Raw genomic sequence first — 10,062 nt, 5'->3', positions numbered from 1 at the left:
GTAGCTGTGCTTTCTGGATACCAAATAATTAATTTGTGAAAATATGAAGCCTTTTAATTGAAACTGTGGTTAAACACTATGCAACCAAGTACAGTAAATGGTAACATTTTGACAAAATGAGTCGAAAGTCGTGACTCTACATTGCGGAAAAGCAACGCATAAATCATGCCCCATGCCCAACTTGTGACTAACACTTCGGGGATTATCCTAATGAGTCTCGTGTCGCTTTTTGATGAAAATACACAGTGGATCGTAAAAAGCCTCTTGCCAGATACAAATCTCTCCGAGTAATATCTATAGAATCGATTTTGTTTTCTCAGCTTGTGGCCAGTACTGCTTCTATTACCAGTGACCGTGGTCATTAGAGGAACTGGCTATTTCGGGATATGCGCAAGTCAATTGAAGATCAGTACCCAGGCTAATTTTCCGTGATACTCCTCATCTTCATTCTTACGTCACAGATCACTAAAAACATCGTCAAAACGTCAGAATTAAGACCAAAAATGCCCGTGTTCATGTAAACATGTTATTCGAGCTTTTCTCTAGTGGTTAATTAATTTGTTAAAAATGTTTATAGATATATAATAAATTCATATTTTGGAAAAACGCAGTTTGATCTCTGCCAATCGATTTCTGACACCAACTAATCCATCAGTCCTTTCATCCATCTATTCAGTCTTTGTTTCTTTAATTTCATTCATTATTCGATCAATCGATTGCTTGGTTGAAATTTATTGATTAATTGATTATTGGTTGATTGATTTGCTGTCTGGTTGTTTACAAATCATTCATTCCTTCGTTCGTTCATTCATTTATTTATCAATCCATCTGTTCGGTGATTTGTTTATTCGTTCTTCCGTTCCTTCACTCATTCGTTTCTTTGTTTCTTCCATTTATTGATTGATCATAGATAGATCGGTCAATCGATAGCTAGGTTGATTGATTGATTGATTGATTGATTGACCACTAGTTGGTTGGTTGTTTGGTTTATTGGTATGATGCTGGCTGGTTGACTGGCTGGCTGGTTGTTTTTGGTCGGTTAGTTGGTACTGAATGACTGAAATCATTCACAAACTTGTAGGTGGTTAGTTTTATTGAACTATTAATGATGATGATAATGGTGGTAATGATGATGATGATGATGATGATGAAGATGAAGATGGTGATGGTGATATCAGCTGACCTTCCAGGTCTATTTGAACGGGTCACGCTCTCTAGAAAAAAAATTGAAATAAAACAAGATAAAATGAAAAGTGATGGTGGTGATGACGACGACGATATTGACGATTGTGATGTTATACGACCGATAGTAGTAATTGATAATTTGTAAAATCGTAATGAATTACCGTATAGAAAATTAACTCAATGTTGAGGGATATATGTTTACCAGCAGCCTAATTCACTCAATTCTTTATTTCGGAGTAGCATTTTTGTACAACAAGATTAACCACCGTAACTTGGCATTTAAGTGACTACACAATGACACACCGTAATACCATTAGATTCGTATGACTGAAGCCAATGTTAAACCTAATTAATCTTTAATTCTATCTTTTGTTTGGTTACTAAATTTAGGAGATCCTAATTAAGTTTAACATTCAAACTCTCATTTGGTAAAAGTGCAAACATGCACGTCAGAAAATGCTACAATCTAAAAACTTACAAATCGCATATCATATATCAAATTCGTCTATCAAGTTACATATTGCGTTACATATTATCATATCACATATCGTCATATCATATCATATACTGTAACACCATATAATTATGCCTGTAATATTTCTATATTATCATATCATATCACACACTATTATATCATTGGCCTATTACATAATGTTACAGTATCTGACATATCATGTTATTTCACATAATCATGAAATAATGTATTGGCATAATATAGTATATGTGACGTTACATAACTTGCTAGACATGCTACATTAAGTAGTGATATAACATAATAGGTTTATGTATGGGGTTTAAAGTTGATATATTGATACAATGTAATGTACCGTATGCTATACCATACCATATAATTTCAAATTAGGCTTATATTTTAGTAGCAGTGACTAACAAATATTATGTCAGTGCCAATTTTTTTTATTACAGTGTAGAATGACATATTGGATTTTTCCTATTGACATACACCGATAATAACTTAGCATTGAATATTGGTTTGTATATATACCATTAGATTCGTATGACTAAAGCCAATTTTGAACCTTAAATATTCTTTAAATTTATCTTGATATTATATCATGATATATTGAACATTTATAATTTAAGTTATAAAGTTCTGTATGATACAGTATTATACTTAGTGTGGAAATGGAGAAACACCCCATTGCTGATATGTTAATGATAAAATTACATAAATATCACCATCTTCATCATTATGCATCATCATCATTCTCATCATTCTCATCATCAATCATCATCATCATCATCATCATCAGTACCATCATGACGTTTCATTATCATCATCATCATCACTAATTAATTTCATTCTTTCTTACCATCATCTTCCATATTATCGTCACTATCAATATCACCACCATATAACCACCATCATCATCTTAGTCACCATGATCACCACCACCACCACCACCACATCAATTTCATAATTCTCAATAGCGTTACAATACTCTTTTCCTTCATCTCTGCCGCCACCACCACCACCAACATCATCATCATCATCATCATCATCCTCATCATCATCATCATTGCAGCCATCATCATCTTCACCACTACCATCTTTACAAACATAATCATAATTAAACTCAGCATAATCCTGCGTCCTCCTTATCACCATTATTATTATTATTATTATTATTATTATTATTATTGTATACTTATATAGCGCATATCAAACTTCTCTATGCGCTGAACATTATTACCCCGGATCACTGGATCAAGCACATATGGAACACACACTCAGGCCCCATAGGGGAATTCCATAATGTTGCAGCTGTCTTCAGCGCAGGCTGTGTTTGAACCTACCAGGTACCCACTTTTACTCCTGGGTGGAGAGAGACAACCGTAGATAAAGTGCCTTGCCCAAGGACACAAGCGACTTGCACAGCGAGAGTTTTGAACCCCCGACCTCGAGGTTGGGAGTCCAAACCACAACCGATGCGCCAACCACTTCTACATCATATTCGACGTGACGTGACGTCATAATCATCACACCATCATCACCAGCAGCACTACTTATTATTATTATTATTATTATTATTATTATTATTATTATTATTATTATTATTATTATTACTGTATTATTATTATTATTATTATTATTATTGTATATCATAGTTATCATCGCCATCATAGTCTTTTATCCCATACTCCTCCTCATCATCATCACCATCATTATCATCTTCATCATCATCATCTTCAATCATCATTTCAACCTTAAATTTTCAAGAATTTGCTCTGGATTTGTTAGGCACATTTCTTACGAAACAGTTGTCTATAAAAGGCAAAGCTATTCGAAGATGGGATGATTGTGTGTGTTGACCTTAGAACACTGTTAGTAGAATGCATAAATGGAACAACAAAATAAATAGCACATTCTTGTATCTGGAATGCTTCTTGTTTACTGTGAGTCTTTTACTCCCAGAGGACTTGATACATTATATTGCTCTACGCCGTCTCTACGAGTATTAAAATCCAGAATCAAACCCTTTCGGAAACGTTAGCCAATTCACTATGAAACTTTTCATTTTCTTTTATTTATTTGTCTCAAAAAATAATAATAATAATAATAAAAGCAAAGAACAAGCACAAAAGAACATGAAACTAGAACACTGCCGAGTGGGGCCCTTGGACCCAAAAAAAATCAATGCTTACAGTATAAAAGTTCGCTTAAATATAAGCCATCTGAAGTTTTTTTTTTTTTTAATCAGTAGTAGGCCTATCTGTAAAACGAGCAAATTTAAAAGGCATATTAATATATTCAAATTCAATAAAATTGCATCTATTCAGATAAACCGCTTCACAAATAACATAACATCAAGATAAGTGTCTGATAATTTATAGTTTCTTACTAAAGTGATAATATGATAATTTAATAATCTGATAATATAGTTTTGCAATAATCATTACGGTATGTAGGCATATGCTACCGTATTTATTTGAATAAGCGCGAATTTGTTGTTGAAAATGTTTTTTGAGGGGCGTTTATTCGAGGTGAGGCCTACGTATGTACTCAAATAAACGCCCCTTATTTTCATCGCAAATGTGGAACTACAACACGCAAAAATTTTTTATTACGTGATCATAAAAACTTATTGATCCCAACATCCTAAGATTATTAATGTAAATGTGTTGAGAATGATGTTGCTTCCATTAGATTTGCTTACAGTCATTCGGGTGGGGGTGCGTTTATTCGAGGAAAAAATAAACGCCTCGATGCGTTAATCCGAGGGAGTCCAAATGAGGCTCTTGGGGGGCGTTTATTCAAAGCGGAGCGTTTATTCGAATAAATACAGTATGCATACATGTATTTTGTGGTCAAAGATCGTTAAAATTATTGTCCCTCTCAAACCGTCCGTCAAGGGCCTAATGAGCATCTGGTGGTATTCAATTTGGCTGTTTTTTTTTGAGAAATAAAAACTTTCTGGACTGAGACGACGTGACTCATTAGGGTGGATATTTGTAGAACTTGAGTTCATCCAAGCCCATCGTAACCGCGAGGAAAAGTCGTTATATAATTAGCCGTAACATTTAACATTTTTGGAAGCCCTAAGGATGCGTACACTATTCTGACAGCGCGTGTTAAAACTTCTTTATTAAACCGATCACAACGCAGCCACACTACGCTTAAAGCACAGTTAATTATTACATTACACTTGCCTCGAGTGAATTTATTCACGGAAGAATTATTGACCTTATATTATTTTAATCAAACATATTGCAACAAAACAAAATTTTGACAATTGTCTAATTTTGTTACGCGATGGGTTTGATCTTCTAGGCAGCCTAGCCCTTCGATATTTTATTTAGATGTTTTCTGAAGATGAAAGCATCTCCATTAGATATAAATTAACCTCGAATAACCTTAGTGTGAACAGAAAATTTGGCCAAAAAAAATATCCGATTGTGTATTATTGATCTAACATCATCAGCGTCTGTTAATGTACGGTATCCATTAATTTTATCTATGTAGTTTCGGTAATGTTATCAACGGCTTCACATAAAATCGAATGTCTTCGAATTCTGCTAACGTTGGCTTTAGCGTTTTCTAATTACGTCTCCTTTTTATGATGTTGATCCTTCACGGGTGACGAATGAAATTGGAATTTCTCTTAATGACTCAATATAAACTATTTTGTACTTTCAATTTTTCGGTATTGTTCACTCGATGTACACTCATTTCAGTATTGTACAATGTACACCACTCAATTCGTTCACAGTGCACTTAATAGTATATCTTTCAATGTATACATGCACACTCAGTATACAATTAAAGATAAAGGACTGAAATTGGAATTTCTCTTAATTACTCAAAATAACTATTTTGTAGTTTCAATGATAAGAATGGTAAATTTATGCTTATAATATACTAAGCCTCTATGCGCTTCACAGTTTTTAAAATTAGCCTGAAAATAATAATAATAATAATAATAATAATAATAATAATAATAATAATGATAATAATAATAATAATAACAATAATAATAATAATAATATTAGGCCTAACCAATAATGTTTTTTGGGGTTTTTTTTTTTGTAAATGAACAAGCAAAATCATAATACTACTAATATTATTCATGACCAAATCCGGTGCATGATGGGAATGCTTACTTTAGTACTAAAAAAATTAAAAGGCATTACATATTTTGATGTATGTTTTTGTATGAATTTTAATCCGAAATAAACATGGATTGATTGGTTTGAAAACCACTGAAAGTTATTTTTTTTAAATGTTTATATTTTAATTATACATTATAATCCTATGTACATTTTTTAATAATTAAGATTTAACCGTCTGACCTTTTCACCAAAACACTTTCCACTACTAAAGCTGTCTTTTGAACATATATAGTCATGATGTGCCTATATATGGTCATGATGTGATGTCATCATGACCATATTTAGGCATGTCACATGTTTTTATCAAACAAAATTTTATAGTCTGGAAAGGACTATAAAAATATTTTGTATTTGTGATTTTATTTGTTAATTTGTCGTCAAATACCGGTAATATATATTTAACTATGTATAGAATATACATAGCACCTTTTTGGATTTGATTTCACGTGTATCAAGGTATATGACCTCGGTTAAGTGCAGATTTATGCAATTTCTCTCATTAATTCTTTCTGGACGGATCCGATTGATATCCAATTATGTGGTTGTTTTGTTCATAATTCTGTCGATGGTCAATTTTGTTTCGGAACTATTTGTATTTTGAAGGTCAGTGACGTCTCTGACATAGATGACGTCATAAACCAAATTAATGTGGAATTAGTTCGATTTACTGAGAAAAGGTTCTTATAAATTTTGATACTGAGCTTTGTCTCGTGGTGAGTTATACTTAAAGCGAGACTACGCGTGATATTTAAAGTGAGAACACGCGTGAAGGTGTTTACTTTTTTAACACGCAATTAACACCAAGTTTGATCCGGCGAAGTGTTTGGCTACACAACTTCGACAAAGCCTTTTAACACTATACGTTCGACTCTCTCACCACAAGATTCAATAAGGAAATATAATGGTATACACAGATGCGTATAATATTATCGATTGCTTCCAACATATAAGAATGAGTAGATGATGCACTCTCCATCCTTCCACGAAGATCCTAATTAACTCGCAATGAACTATGGGAATATTGGGGTCGAGTTGAATGAGTTTGTATCACGTGACCGTATGTTTACAAATGAGAATTTCTTTATTTATTGAAACAATAAGTTTAATTTTTAATCTTTATATTTCGGACAAAAGTCCTATTATAAACAAATACTCAACTAGGAAAAGTTACGTTACGGCGCTTAGATTGGTGAGTCAGCCGCAACATGATTTTATGGTAATTACTATGCGATTCCGATATTTTATTTTTCTTATAAATGAGGAGGAAGTCAAGTTAAACAAGTCGTGTGGCAACACCCCCATAACTTAATACAATAATTGTATAGTATGACAACTACATAACACCATAAAACCAATTCGATGGCCGAGCGGTTAAGGTAGGGGCGACGCAACCTACAGCCATAATATCGGCCGGCCGTCTCGAGGCAAAACAACGTAACTGACATTTTTGTCGATTTTGAGATAATATTATTTGGGAGTATATTAAACACGTCTGAATTACCTGTTAAATTTTCAGGTCTCAATAAAGAGTCGTTTCAGAGAAAGCACCACCTTTCTCTGTTTTAAGCCAAAACATAGAATCTAGTGAGTGTCCGTGGAAAAACAACGTATCTCCGATGAAGATATGTTGTTTTGCCACGGAATGGTATTCAAAAATGGTCTTGAGCCGATGGAGTTTGGCAAGGCAAAATCAAATGGTTATTGGTGTTTTTATATCAATAATCTTCAACAGCGATGTATGAACAGGCTAGGTAATGCATATGATTACCCCAAACGTGATAAATTCCAAAAATATGTCGCACTTGCAACAATACTGAGCCTGACATGTTTCCGTGGCAAAACAACGTATCTGTAATTATCGCTAATAACTTTGCAATAAACAAATGGTTGTAATTAAAATGTTAAATGTAATCGCAATGTCTATAGATATACAATCTTGCAAAATTTTAAAAGGCTACGACAATTTATTGCGAAGTTACGAACTTGCAAACTTTAACTCTATTTTTCTCAAAAAGTGAAAATTTCAAGTTACGTTATTTTGCCACGGAACGGCCGCAGCGCTGGTTCGAACGGCATGTTCGACTATGGCTCTGGTGGTGGAACAAGTCTTCTCAGATAAGGACTATAAACCGACAGCATACAAAGTGTACACAATATGGCTTATGTGCACTATAAACAACACAGTACATTTTTTAGTCGAGTAGGGAGTTGCCCTGGTGTACGTAATACAGCCCCAGTTGCGGACAGACGAGAGTACAATTGGGTACTGGTACTGGTTTACCTGTTACTGTAGCTCATACACAAAGTGACCCATAGGAGAGAGAGAAGTTACTGTGATCATCATGTCAAAGATGCCTGTAACAGTACTCATCGGAAGTTAGTTAGAACACCATAACATTGACAAACTAATGGAGTTGAATAGCTTAAGTGGTTACGGTGCTTGCCTTCTAATTCCAGGTTCCTGGGTTCAATTCCTGTCACTGCAGGTCTTTTCTCACGACTAAAATCAACTTCACTCCCTAGGCCTCAATAAGAGACATGGTTTATATAGCATTATTCCATCCTCTACGCGTGTACATCCTTTTGAATGTAAACGACGAAATAAAAAAAATGAAGAAAAATAAAGCTATTATGAGAATATTACTCAAAACTATTAGAACATCTAGTGCGTGCCTACTTACGAGATATTATAACAGTACAAAGCTAAGTATTATATTATAAGAAGATATGATATGATTTTTGTTTCTTAGATACAACATAAGTGTAAGTATATGCTTATTTCGTTATTCAGCTGCGCGTATTTGTTTAACGATACACTATGATTTAAAAATCTCCATTAAACTGTGTTACTGTTATATTGATATTGTAATTACACATCAATTAACTAATGCCGTAGTCTCTTTAATTGTTTTTCATTACAAAAAAATTGTTATCGTTGATTTTAAAACGTCTTACGGAAAGATAAGAAAGATTAGAATAAGATTCACGCAAGCAAAGACAAGCCGCGGTTACTTGTTTTTGGTTTTTTTTTAAAGGCTGTCCGCTAACTCCCGTCCCCACCCCCCACCCCTGGATATTGTTGCTATGAGACGAGCGTTTGTTGCAAGGCAGGGACGGATTTAAGGGGTGGGGGGAGAAAGAAAGAAAGAAAAGTTATAACTCTTTGTGGTCAATGTTGGTTTGATTGTCGTTTCAAAATTGTTTATTATCAGGGGAAAATAACATCGCGCCTATAATACACTTAAATAATATCATGCTAATACTTTCTGCATTCTTTATTAGCATACATAAGCATGCTGAATAAAAATCATATGTACAACATATTTTGTGTAATGAGAAAACATCAATAATTATTAATAAACAATAATTCTGGATTTATATGTCGGCATCAGCCTGATTACGTCACTGAGCCTCGCTCTACGTTGAAGTTGTTAGATGCGTTTACGTAAAGGCGCTTCATTACGTTTTCGTTGTGCCAACGTAAACGCAAAGCGTAGTATATACGTTGTACGATGTACCAGTAAAATTTGCCATTTAAAAAAAAAAAATCAAATTTTGCACTAAAATCCACAATTTAGCCTGGCAACAGCCCGTTCTGTGTGAGCCAATGCAAAAAGGTTGTTAGTTTAGTATTTTTGCATAAATATATCATGTATTATTTAATTTAGCCAAAAAAGTCATAAAACATATGGGGTTTTTTTTACATATGTGTAACACAATTAACATAATGTGTCATACATATCATTCGATAGATAATTTTGCTAACTTCCGTATGATCAATATCATAATCATTTTTATATTATATTATATTTGGAAAAGTGTTTTAGTGCATTATGTCTCCCTTTGGTGAGAGGAAACCAGGGGAATGACGCGCACTCGCGTTCACCGCGCAATGACGTCAGTAAAAGTGCTGATATTATAGGACTATCACGGTTGAAACGTAGATACCCAACATTACTCATGTCGTCAACAGATTCTGGTGACAATTGCGTCCTATCGTCATGTGTTGAGTATGATAATTTATGTAAACATCTAGAGTAATCATATTAACTCCCCCATAGTTTGGAAATGGCATCTCCGAGGGAGCTGGTAAGTAAATAACAGGCAGGTAATGTCATTTTTCTAAATATGCCATTTGTAATATTGTGTATAATTAAAGTGAATTTTATACTCTTTCACACGAAAAGCATTTTTTTTTATTTCAAGGAAGAATTCTAATTCTTTAATAGTTACTAGTATTTTTTTTTA

This window comes from Anneissia japonica, unplaced genomic scaffold (assembly GCF_011630105.1).
Source record: "Anneissia japonica isolate Jap-2015-1 unplaced genomic scaffold, ASM1163010v1 scaffold172582_len1462937_cov174, whole genome shotgun sequence".
Lineage (NCBI taxonomy): Eukaryota > Metazoa > Echinodermata > Crinoidea > Comatulida > Comatulidae > Anneissia > Anneissia japonica.
The sequence above is the reverse complement of the archived record's forward strand: the minus strand, read 5'-3'. Positions refer to the sequence as shown.